The following is a 12,911-nucleotide window of genomic DNA, read 5'->3' as shown; positions in this document are numbered from 1 at the left end:
TACCCTAAAGATACAAATGTAGTGATCCAAAGGGGCACGTGAACCTGAATGTTTATAGTAGCAATGTCCACAATAGCCAAACTATGGAAAGAACCTAGATGTCCATCAACAGATGAATGGATCAAGAAGATGTGGTATATATACACAATGGAATACTATGCAGCCATCAAAAGAAATGAAATCTTGCCATTTGCGACAACATGGATGGAACTAGAGCGTATCATGCTTAGCGAAATAAGTCAAGCAGAGAAAGACAACTATCATATGATCTCCCTGATATGAGGAAGTGGTGATGCAACATGGGGGCTTAAGTGGGTAGAAGAAGAATCAATGAAACAAGATGGAATTGGGAGGGAGACAAACCATAAGTGACTCTTAATCTCACAAAACAAACTGAGGGTTGCTGGGGGGAGGGGGGTTGGGAGAAGGGGGTGGGATTATGGACATTGGGGAGGGTATGTGCTTTGGTGAGTGCTGTGAAGTGTGTAAACCTGGTGATTCACAGACCTGTACCCCTGGGGATAAATATATATGTTTATAAAAAATAAAAAATTTTAAAAAAAAGAGTATCCAAATATCTCAAGACATAACATGTATGTACATCTTTTGTTCTCATGGACTTGTGTGAACTGGGATTTTTAAATAATGCCACAGTGTAAACAAATATAAGAATAATCTTGGTACTGTACCAGGATGCAAAATATACCTAAGAGGATAAGTAATAAAGAATAAAAACTTTACTTTTTATATTAAAATATTTTTTATCCCAACTTTATAACAAAAATGTAAGATTAAACATATTATTTTACTCTTAATGAATAAGATGATTTAAACTCTCCAATATTTTTGTTACTTTATAAGATAAAATATACTGAATATTTTTAGCATCACTGAACACATTTGAACCATTCATTCAACTATGGAGTACACCTCATGGGTATCCCTCTGAATGTTTAATAAGCTACCCTTTCCAGAAAACCATGGTCAAATGAATGGGGTAGGGGGCTGCTGCTTTAGAAAGAAGGCTCTTTGAGACAGTCTTATCTACTCCTGGTTTTATAATTGTTAAATAATTTTATAATTGATTAGAAGAAGCTTAGAGAAAAGAAACAATTATAAATTTTAATCATGCAGTTATTTGAGCAGGAACATAAAGGACTGAAACTGATCCTCCAATGGGGCCCATTGGTGGAGAAATTGTGTTGAGCTGGACACATTCGTTGTTGTTGGCTAATTCCCTCTTATGGCTAATAAATCACCAAGCAGTTAGAGGGCGTTCCTTGTGGAAAGTTGCAGAGAAAAACCTTGTTAGAAAGCAGGCCAGGGGTGCTAAGGCAGTGCCCTAGAAGGAGATGGCCTTGGAGTTTATGCTCTGTGTTCTCAATCTGCCTTTCAACACCCTGAGTTGTAGTTGAGAAAGTTAACCTCTGAATTATTTCATTCTGTACCTTCCTTTGAAGCAACATAACCTTTTAAAAAAAAAATTGAATCCTTTAAAAACTATATTGTTAATAAAAATAAATTTTAACTTTATTTCTTTATATGTTTTATATGTGCATGTATATATAACTTTGCATAAATGCATATATAGTACATAATTTTTGCATATGTGTGTATGTGTATATACATTTTGAATTTTACTTGGCTTTTCCTTCCTGTTCTTCTTCCTTCACCCAGTTCTTTGACACATGATAATCCAAAATAACCTTCTGTATATCTTTCCATGCTTACAAATCTCTCTCCCTCTTAGATATTTGTGGGGTTTTTGCTATTGTTTTAAGAAATGAGCTATTATGCCCACTTCTGTGCATTTTTCTTTTGTCACTCAATGGTTCCTATGGAAATTTCTCCAAGATATTTGGGTTTTCAATGTATAGGAGCATTTATCAACAATAACATATTATCCTTTTTTCTTTTTTGATGTGTAGATTCATTATTTTACCTTTTTTAAATTTCCAAATTGGCTAGAACTTTCATGATAATAATAAAAAAATTTTGGTATTATATATCATTCCATCTGTAATGTCTGATTTTAATTAAACTACTTTATGACATTGGGATAACAAATGTCTTTTCAGCATCTGTTAGTATGCTATAAATATTTTGATGCATTGTCAGATTCTATTTACTAACATTTGTTTTTAGTTTTGGCATCTCTATCCATGAGGAAAATTGGCCTATTATTCATTCAAAAGATGTTTATTGAGCACCTGCTTTCTGTCATGTAGTAGTCTGAGTGCTGAGGCCACAGTATTTAAGCATAAACGTCCCCATTCTTATAGAGCTAACATCTAGAAGAAAGTTTTCTTTCTCAATGAAAAATCTGACTATCAGGTTTGTTTATGAGATTTGTTATTAGAATAATTTTATCTTCCAAAAGTTAACTGGAGACATTTTCATCTTCTTCCTAGAAATGGAATAGATTAAATAAATATTTGTCTGTTCTTTAAAAGATGTCTAAAACATAGCTATGAACCCAGATGTTCTTGTGCTGTTTTGAATGGTGGACTTTTAATTTCTTTTCTGATTTTAGGGTCATTGGAATATTTATTTGAATTTTCCTTTTCTTCTTAGATCCGTTTAAAGAATTTGTATTTTGCAGGAAAACCCTCTTTAAATGTATCTCCTTAGTTTCATTTTCTTAAAAATTATCTTAATTGCTCCTACATCTGTGGTTATATTTCTTTTCTTAATTTTAATATTGCTCTATGATTGCTCTCTTGTTTTTTTTTTTTTTCAAGATCTGGTGAAAAAATTTATCTATTTTTTTTCCCTCCAAAGAGGGGTTTCAACTTTCTTTCTTTTTTTTTTAATTCTCTCTAGTCTGTGTTTTCTGCTTTATTAGTTTCATTTTTTATTATTTGTTCTCTTCCTATTGTTTCTTGGCTCATGTTGTGTTTTTTCCTCTCCAGTTTCTAAGATTAGTTCTTAGACTCTTTGCATTATTTGTCCTTACTCTTTCTTTTGTAATAATAAAGGCATTTAAGAACATGCAGTTTCTTTGGAGTAAAGCTTAACATTTGTCCATAGATTCTACATGAATGGTTCTCCTTTTCTTTGCTTTCTAGATGATTCTGATTTCCCTTTTATTGTAATGCTCCTTTGATCTAGCACTTACTAGAAGTATGTTTCTAAATTGCCAGTAGTAATTCTTGTCACTTTTATATTACTTATTTCAAGTGTCATTGGTATATGATCAGAAAAATGCAGTTTGTAAAAAATCTCCAGTTTTAGAATCTGTTAAGGCTTTGAGTCAAGTACATGATTATTTTTTCAAAATGTTCCCTGAGTATATGAGAAAAACTATATTCTCTACTTAAATGTAAATTTTCATGTATAGACTCAGTGGTGTGCTGATAAAGTTGAACAGCCAGCTCTCTCTGGAGATGACCATTTGCAGTATTGGTAGAATTGGTGTTTCCAGGTATATCCATGGCCACCACAGCCTGTATTCTAGCCACCAACGTGACATCACTCAGTATGTGGGAGCAGTAGACCGACTTAAACTGGCTCTCCAAGGCTGGTACCATCCAACTCCTGCGCCCCATTGCATAGGTCTATTAAATCAAGTTTATTGACTGTATTATTATATTCTTCTATCCTTACATACCCTTGATGACTAGATTCTGAGTCAACTGTATGACAATTGCATTTTTGTCTGGTTTTCCTTATATAGATAGTGGTTTTTCCTCCACCTGTTCAGCTGCCATTTTTTTTTAGTACATATAGTCTATACTGATTTCCTTTTTATTTATTTCCTTTTAAAGATTTTATTTATTTGAGATAGTGAGAGAGAGAGAGAGAGAGAGAGAGAGAGAGAGAACAAGCGGGGAGGGATGGGAAGAGGGAGAGAGAGAAGCAAACTTCCTGCTGAACAGGGAGCCCAGCTCAGGCTGGACCCCAGGACCCCAAGATCATGACCTGAACCAAAGGCAGACACTTAACCGACTGGGCCCCTACAGTGATTTAGTGAATTCCTAAACTGTGCTTTTTATCAGTACTTAATGATTCTTTCAATTCTCTATAATGTTTTAACCTTAAATTTCACCTTATCTGGTATTCATATTGCCGTATCTGTTTCCTTTTTGTTTGCATTTGTCTGGTATCTCCTTGCTGATCTTTTCATTTCCCATCATGCTTTATCACTCAAATTAAGTGTGTTTTCTGCAACTAGCAATATAAATACAATCTAGGCTGTCAGTCTTTGTATTTGACTAGGATACTTTGGTGTATTCATGTTAGGTATAATGACTTTATTTCTTCAGTCTTTGCATTTCATTACTCTGTTTCCTTTTTCTGGTTTTCGTTGATATTCATTCTGTTTCTTTCCCTTTGTTAATTTGGAAGTGGTCCTGTATTTTTCCCTTTTCTTAATGATCCTCTCCCAGCAGATGAAACAATTTCCCTAACTATTTATAAGAAAATGAAGCTTTCACTGTGGGATGTTCTTTTTCTCCAGCTGCCTGCACCCTACAGGATGAGACTATTAAAATACTTTACCTTTCACCTTTCTTTCCTCTCTTTCTACCATTAAACTTTTGGAATCCTTTCCCTTTTTGTCACTCTCAATGTCTAGATTTTGCTGGGAATTTGTATGTATTGGTGTTCTCCTCTGCTATTTCAAGCATCTCTCTTAAACCTTCTGTTGGACAATATCAGATGCTTTATCCCTACTTTTTTATTCCTATATCTTCAGTTCTACATGTATCTGTACCAGGATTTATGTACAAATCAATCAGGTTTATTTGTTCACTGTTTTTTTATTTTACTCTTTTTTCATCTTGAGGTTTCCTTTTGGTTTCACTTTTTATTTAAGTGAATGTTCTTGAGTATTTTCCTTAGATGGACTCTACGCATGATTCCCTCTCTGAAGTCTTGTACACCTCCATGGAAGGGTGGTCATACGTTCATAGGGTATAGAATTCAGTTGCAGTCTTTGCTCTTATCTGTAGATTTCATTCTATTGTTTAACTTCCAATGTTCTAAGTGCCAGTCTGATTTGTTTTCTTCCCATGTAGGTAGTTTTTTTTTTTACTTGGTGGTGTTTAAGATTTTTTCTCTTTATCGTTACTTAAGAGATCAGAAATTTTATGAGGCATGCCTAAAAATACTCCAGGCTTGAAATCAGAGAGGCTTTCAATCTTGTAGACTTAAGTCTTTCATTATCTCACAAATATTTTATTTATTTATTTGTCTAACTACTACCTCCTCTTATCGATCTCCCTTTGTCTTTCTCAAGTATCTGTTACTCATTTGTTAGGTCTTCTGGATATAGAGATTTTAAATCTCTAAACTTTTCCTTCTTAATTTCTATTTCTAGACTGTTTTCTCAGGTCTTTGAGATATTTCTTGCAGGCAATTTTCTAAGCTACTAATCTGGCTTTCAATAATGATCTTCCCTCCCACCACCAAAAAAAGCGAAATGCTACTTTTGTTTGATAAAATTTCTCCTTTAAATTAGCCCAAATCTCCAGAGCGTGGATGAGTTTTGAAGTCACAGACACCAGGTGTTGGCATCCTCCGTCATCCCTTCCTAGCTCATGACTTTGGACAAGGCGGTTACCAGTTTAAAGCTCAAGTCCCTCATCTGTGGGGAAGGAACTGCTACCACCCATGGAACTGAACTATAACAATGATTACATGATAGGAAATAGATACTTTTTGCAAGGTATTGGGTGCTTAAAGAATGTTTCATAAATATTTAGGGTAATATTTGATTAAACATCATGTTGACTAATATAAAAATGAAGTCTGTGGGGGAAATCACAAGGCTTTTTTCAACATTAATTATGTGTTCTTGCTTTTTTTGCAGCTTTTCATAGAAAGCTTTTAAACTTTGCTAATAAAATCATAATGCCTTACATTTGTATAATACTTGACTATTTATCTGTAGCTTTGTGACTGAAAACAGGTATTATTATTTTAATGCTCCTGCTGAGTTAAATGATTTTCCAAAGCTTACCTAGCTAACAGGCAGCATAGACAGCTGTCAAAATCTCTGAAGTAAAGCCATTTCTCCAGCTGACAGTCAATTCCACAGGTATCAATAACTTATTAAATTTTTTAAAAATACAGTCATCAAAGAGTTTCTGGATGGATTTTTTTCAATCAGTTATGCATTCAATGAGTAGAAATAAAAAATAAGTATGAAAGCACCTTATTGTGTGCCCTGCATGGCTCAGAATGCTGAGGATAAAATGGAGAGCAAAAGCAGATATGGTTCCTGCTCTCGGGAAGCTTATAATCTAGTGAAAGGGATGGCCATTAATCAAAAAATCATATGCATACATGTAAACTGAGCTGAGAGAAAGTACATCTGACAAGGGGATTTGATATCGTCAGGAAGGTTAGAAAGGGTCCCTGAGGAAATAATGCTAGGGTGAGGTTTGAAGGAAGAGTTTCCCTTAGCCAGGCAAAGGAGGGTTAAGTGGGGAGAGGAGGCTTCAAGACAGACAGAGGGACCAGCAGACACAAAGGCCCTGTGTTGGAAAGAAGCCCTTCAGACTGAGAAATTGAAATTGGGCCGGTGTCACTGGAGCTGAGAGAGTGAAGGCAAGTAGGGGAGCTGCCAAAGTAAGTGGGGGGTCAGGTGACATAGGATTCTGAGACTCATATGAAATATTTTGGTCTTTCTTTTAGAATAATAGAATGCCAATTAGAGTTTTGAAAAGAGAGAGAGAGAGAGTGTGTGTGTGTGTGTGTGTGTGTGTGCATGCACGTGTGCACACGAGGTGTGGATGCTCCTGACACTGTGTTTACTTAGCAGACACCTCTCTGGCTAAGGTGGAAAGCAGACTAGAAGTCCAGAATGGGTACAGATAAAGCAGTCAGGAGACCACCGAGGATGTCGGTGAGAGACAGGGGGCAGTGAAGTCTGAGAGGAAGGGGTCAGATCTGTGTGGTAATTAGGAGATTAAAACAATTGCCCCTAATGATGGATTATATAGAAAGGCTGAAATAGAGAGGCTTTTAAGAATGAACTCTAAATTTCTAGCTCAGATAACTGGTAGATGATAGATGTCCTTACTGTTGTAAGGACAACTAAAATAAGGCCAGATTTTGGGGGATTAAGATGATGAATTTGGTTGAATATATTCAATTTGAGGTGTCTTTCAAGCACCAGATGGAGATATGAAGTAGTAGTTGGCCGCATATGTCAGCTGCTCAAGGAATAGGACTAAAGATAAAACATGTTGAGTCATCTACTGTAGATGGTTATTGATATCGTGGGTGGAGTTGGAGTAAGATTGTCCTTCCCATACTTTTTTAGACATTTATTTCTTAATTTGTTTTGACCGCTTAATTCAGGACACTAGGGAGCAGGGGCCAGCATAGCACCCTGAATCTCCAGGATTAGCTCTACCTTCACAGATGCCAGTAGAGAGTGCCCAGGAACCTGTCTGTGCCAATGACGTGTACGCTGGAGAGCAGTGAGGGGAGTGAGTAAAAGCAGGTAGACCAGATGGCTCAGCCCTACCAAGTAGCAGACACACAATAGACTTCCCCTCTACTCTGATACTATACTGTGAAGAGGGAAGGAAAGGGAGAATATTGAAATTAAAGAAAGATGGAAAAACTTCTCTGAATGTGAGTTTGAACTGACCGTTTGTTCAAATGAAATTGTGGCACTGAAGGAGACTTTTTAAAACTTGAGGTTAGATCACTTTGACTTGTCAAATTTAAGTATTTCATTTTCCCCTATGGTCTTTCCACCATGGGAATGAGAGCCTCACAACGATGGGGTTAGTTGTGGAACAAATAGAACTTTTGCTTGTTTTGTTCCTATTGTACATCCAAACATATTGTGCAAATCAGTGCCCTTCCACACCAGAATTTAAATTGTCTGGCCTCTAAGCTTGTTACAGACCTCGCTGTGTCTTACAGAGTTTACAGAGCTAGCCAGTGGCTGAGCTGGACAAGGAACAAAGCTCTTGTTATGATGTTTCCCCTCATGATTAAATAAAATCTATATTCCTTTTAAACATATGCTTTGGAGAATTTTATGTGTATTTCGTGTATTAGTTTCATCATGTGGTATAGCATACTTGATTTCATATATGAATAGTTTTAACTTTTGTGTACTTTTGTGTGCATGCATCCAGTAATTGGGGTCTGATATATATATATATATATATATGTATATATATATATATATACACACACACACATATAATGTCAAATATATATTATTTATTATAAATTGTATGATATATGTTATCTATATTGTCCTATATATTATATACTGTATGACTAATAAGTCTATATGTTTTTCCTTTGGTTTAGCTCTCAGCAGTTTCCAGCATCCAATAGCAGCAAAATCCAGAAGGATAAGGAAATCTCAGCGGTATTCGGATAGCAGTGATTAAGAATACTCAAGACAACAGAAAACTGAGGACAGTTGTCTCTACTCCTCACCTCGTGCAAAGGGATTGGCCAGGAAACGAAAAGCTTCAAAGCACTGGCCTTGAAAACATAAATCCGTAAATTATTTGCAAGCATTCTTCTTCAAGTGAAGGTCCTGCTCTCACTGTCATTGTGCACCTGGGAGTATCCTCTGCGTGACCTTTCAGCTGATTCCTGGCACTGATTCAGAGAGTCAACAAGCCAGCCCGGTCTCAGGCAATGGTCTGCACCCATCTATGCTCTCCTCTGACGGATCAGTTTATACAGCCCATGGAATTTCAGAAAAACAGAAGCCCAGGATTGAGAGATTGATTCCAGATCACACAGCCAGTGACTGGGGACATATTTTATGCTGGAGTTCATATTCTCTCCATGGCCCCTGCTGCCTCTCCTGCCATGATGAAGATGAGAGCCTTGGACTCAGTCCTGGGTTCACATCTATTTCCACACTGCTTGGAAAAGCTAATTAGCATACGTGAACTTCAGTTTGCTTATCTAGAAATAAGGGATGGTAATGCTTCTATGGCAGGGTAGTTGGGAGGAAGGAGAGGGCAGAGGCCACACACCCTTAGTGTGATATCTGAAATATGGTTAGGACCCAACCAATAACATTTGATTGGCACTGGTGTTTTATTTTTGCTATTCTTTATAATGCCTTCAGAGGAGAATTCCTTGGACCGTGCCCCCAAAGTTCCAAATTCTTAAACAGATCAACACCTGACCCATAGCTTTCTGCAAATGACTTTTGGTGCTGATCGTATGAGCCATGTGGGTCCGGTGGGAAGCACTTCAGTGGAAAGTCCTCCCTCACACTGGGTTGAGGACGCATGCCACTGTTTGGGTACAACATGGATTTCGTCAGCTAGTTCAAGCAATGACCTTTTAATATTTTCACCAAGGGAAATGGAGACAAATTAACAGTATTTGAGCCAGAGAAAACCCTGGGAGATTGGTAAGGGTTGTAGTGTTCCCAATAATTTAGTAAAATCATAAGTACCCTGAGAAGTTCTGTTCAGGGCACCAATTCTCATCCAGTATTAATGTTTAAATCTTCTGAAATAGGCATTGCACACTGAAGAAGCTTGTTCCTGCAACTTGGGTGGGGAATTGTGGTAGAAACCATGAATTTGGATGTCTGCCAGTTTGTCTTTCTTGAGCACTGTGCCCCTCACCCTGATGCAGGAACCAAAGACCCGAGGTGGTGTGCATCAAGAATGCTATGCAGTGCACAAAAAGGGAGCCTGACTGGGTCAGAACTGGTCCCTTGGTTCTGTGGCTTAAAGGCTATCTCTGTGCTGTTTGGTGAGGAGGACCTGGAGACCAACGTCAGAACACTAAGCATCTCTCTTTCCAGTGTGCCAGCTCGCATCCTAGCAAGCAGCTCTGTCTTTACTGACACTGTCCTCTTCACCAAATCCTCTGGCAGATCAAAATAGAACAAAACAACACAAAACCTCATTGGAACAAGGGGTTTTGCTTAATGATTTCAGCTCAGTGTGGGAGAAGCTGGTATATGGTCACCCTGCCCCCTCATAGAAAACAGTTTAATGGGGCTTCCTTCTGTCTCTGTGTGTGAGATACTACTCTTTTAAATCAGAATCCATTCATGGCTTGGTCTCAGCACTCAGGAGACTAAACTTCCCCTGACATTTTGGAAGCATGTTTGGAGTTTAATTTAATTGCATTTAATTGGGTCTCGGAGCAGCTCTAAACTTCTGAGACACCCCTGGAGCTCACTTGGGCTTCTGCCCCCCAGGAATTTACTTAGGCGGAATCCCTTGTAGGGGACTAACAGCCCACCAGAGTCATTTAACTTCCTCCTAAATGTAATGAAGGAGCAGGCTGCTGGGAGGGGCTTTCTGCCCATTTCTTAGCCCCCTTGAATCTAATACTGTGATTCTTAATCCTACCAGACCCACCACCTACTTATAGCAAGCATCTTATCATGTCCTCTGTACTATCCTAAAATGAAATTCCTGTTCACACAATGAAAACATTAATTTAGCATCTTAGCAGTAATATAGGTGAGAAATAAAAAGAAGGAAATTTCTACTAAAACGAGATGTGTTTCAATATGTAAATTTTCAAACACAACCTCCATGAAGGTGTTGCATACTGGGATTCATATTTGGAAACTCTGTGAATGCAGAGGCTGAAAAAAATGGGCTCACAGAATCTAGGACCCAAAACTACCATTTGTGCTGTTATTAGATAAGTCATGGTACCGTCCAAAATGAACAACTCTGGGAAGTTTCAAACAATGGAAACTCTTTCTTTTGATTTACATGGTGGTTGGGTTTCTGCAAAATTAGTATCTTGCAAAAGGTACTTTGTATTTATAGGTGAGACAGAGTTGTGTTCTTGGCTCTGATAATTCCTCATGGCCCTCTGTGTGAAGTGATGTGTGAAGTTTGTGGAAAGTAGGGCAGTTGTTTGTTGGGTGGAACTGTCCCAGGAGTTGTGGGACATCTGGCATTTCTGCCTCTTCCCATCATTGGGGCAACCAGAACAGTTGATTGGACAAATTTTGCTCTTCATGGATTTCATAATTTAGAAATTAAATTGGCACCATTGAACTCATAACTCATACTCCCTGTTCTTATTGATGTGGCAGTATGCTCGGACTTCTGCAAAAAGTGGTGGGGAATTGTGTTTTTATTTTAATAGCCTTTCTAGTCTGCTGGTCTTTGTCCAGGTTGGAGCTCAATCCCCAGGGCACTTCCTTGAATTCTACCCTGTTATAAAAGGGCATTTCCACTCCCATCCCTGTCCCCTGCTCAATGTCTGCCTCCTTCCTGCCCTCACTGATTTGGTGCTGGCTCCTATGGACTACCACACAGGCTGAGATGGCCAAACCTGGTCATCCAGGTCAACCCCTATTTGATATTTTTTCTGTCCATTTCAGGAGAAGCCTTCAGACTAACAGTGGTAAGTTCTTTTTCTCGAGTCACGTATCTTCCCCTAGAAAGAAGCTATTAGCCATCAATAAATTGAGCCCAATGACAAATGGGATTAAAACAGGTCAAGTCCAGTACTTTATAGCTGTTATTTCTGGCAGTGGAGGGATGATGGGCATTTTAATTTTAAGAGAATGGGGTGCCTGTCAGGAGTGTTTCCCACTGCTTTGCTCTTCCAGGCATCCCCTTTTGGAATGATCCTGATGGGCCAGCCTCCCTCCAGCTAAGCGCACACTCTAGTCCTTTCTGATCTGGCTTTTCCCTTGTCAGTCTCCTGTTTTGTGACTCTTCCTCTTCACGCTTAGACACCTGACAACGCCAAAAGGCTCAATGGTTTCCAGATCTTTACTCAGGCACTCCCTCTTCTTAGGAGGCCTGATTCATTCCTGAAAATTGCAGCTCAGACAATGTCTCCCTCCTAATGCCATGCTTAACCACCTTCAACATTGATGTTAACCTCTCCATGCTGTGTACACATACCACACTCCTTGTAATTCATGACTTAATCACTTGTCTCCCCATTAATCTGGGACATCCTATGAGCCAAATCCATATCTTTTTTATTATAAATAAATTTTAATTATAATTACTTTAAAGATTTTATTTATTTTTGTGATTGAGAGCAGTGGGGGATGGGCAGGGAAGAGGGAGAAGCAGACTCCCCGCTGAGCAGGGAGAGCCTGATGCAGTATTTGATCCTAGGACCCAGAGATCCTGACCTGAGACGAAGGCAGACACTTAATGACTGAGCCACCCAGGTGCCCTAAACCTTAATTTTTCAGAACAGTTTTGGATCTATAGAAAAACTGCAAAGACCGTGTGGGGAGTTCCCATATGCCCCAGCAGCCAGTTTCTCCTTTGACTAACATCTTCCATTAGGTAAAGTACATTTGCCGTAATGGATGAACCATTATGATACCTTATTGACTAGATCCATACTTTATTTAGATTTCTTTGGTTTTTACCTAATGTCCTTTTTTTAGTTCCAGGACCAACCACACTACATGTCGTTGTTCATATCTCCTTAGACTCCTCCTGGCTGTGACAGCTTCTCAGACGTCCCTTGTTTCTGATGACCTTGGCAGTTCTGAGAACTGGCCAGGTATTGAACGTCCCTCAGTTGTGATTTGTCTCGGGTTTTTCCCAGGAGTCGACTGGTGCTGGAATGCATATAATTAACATGATTTATCAGTGTTACGATGAGCTTGATTGTTTGGCTGAGTTAGTGTTTGTCAGCTTTCTTCACCGTGAAGTGGCTGGCCTCCCACCCCTGTCCATTCTGTTTATGGCTCTTTGGAAAGAGTCATTGTGTGCAGCCCACACTCAAGGAGTGGTTTCTGCTGAGTATCTATATATTATTTGAAATGCTTCTACATGGTTGATTTGTCTCTTCTCCCCCATTTACTCATATGTTTTTATACCCTTGAAGACCGAGTGCTTAGCTGAGGATTGAGTGAATGGTAGGTGCTTAATACATTTGATTGGTTCTGGTTTTCTAAGAAACCATTGTAAATCTCGCTCAATATGGACGTAACATTGCTAATAATCAGT

At 38.4% G+C, this 12,911-nt stretch overlaps 1 long non-coding RNA gene across 1 annotated transcript in view; it reads left to right on the top strand.

The window, feature by feature from the left end:
* LOC116573045 overlaps window positions 1-11,054 on the top strand; it is a 48,337-nt gene extending 37,283 nt beyond the window's left edge. The window contains exon 7 of the long non-coding RNA XR_004278594.1: window positions 8,284-11,054. This is a non-coding gene — a long non-coding RNA (uncharacterized LOC116573045). The remainder of the gene's footprint in view (window positions 1-8,283) is intronic.
* Window positions 11,055-12,911: the final 1,857 nt, after the last annotated feature.

The sequence above is a fragment of the Mustela erminea genome, chromosome 14, assembly GCF_009829155.1.
Source record: "Mustela erminea isolate mMusErm1 chromosome 14, mMusErm1.Pri, whole genome shotgun sequence".
Classification (NCBI taxonomy): domain Eukaryota; kingdom Metazoa; phylum Chordata; class Mammalia; order Carnivora; family Mustelidae; genus Mustela; species Mustela erminea.
Note: the sequence above shows the minus strand (reverse complement) of the source record. Positions and strands in the feature narration are given on the sequence as shown.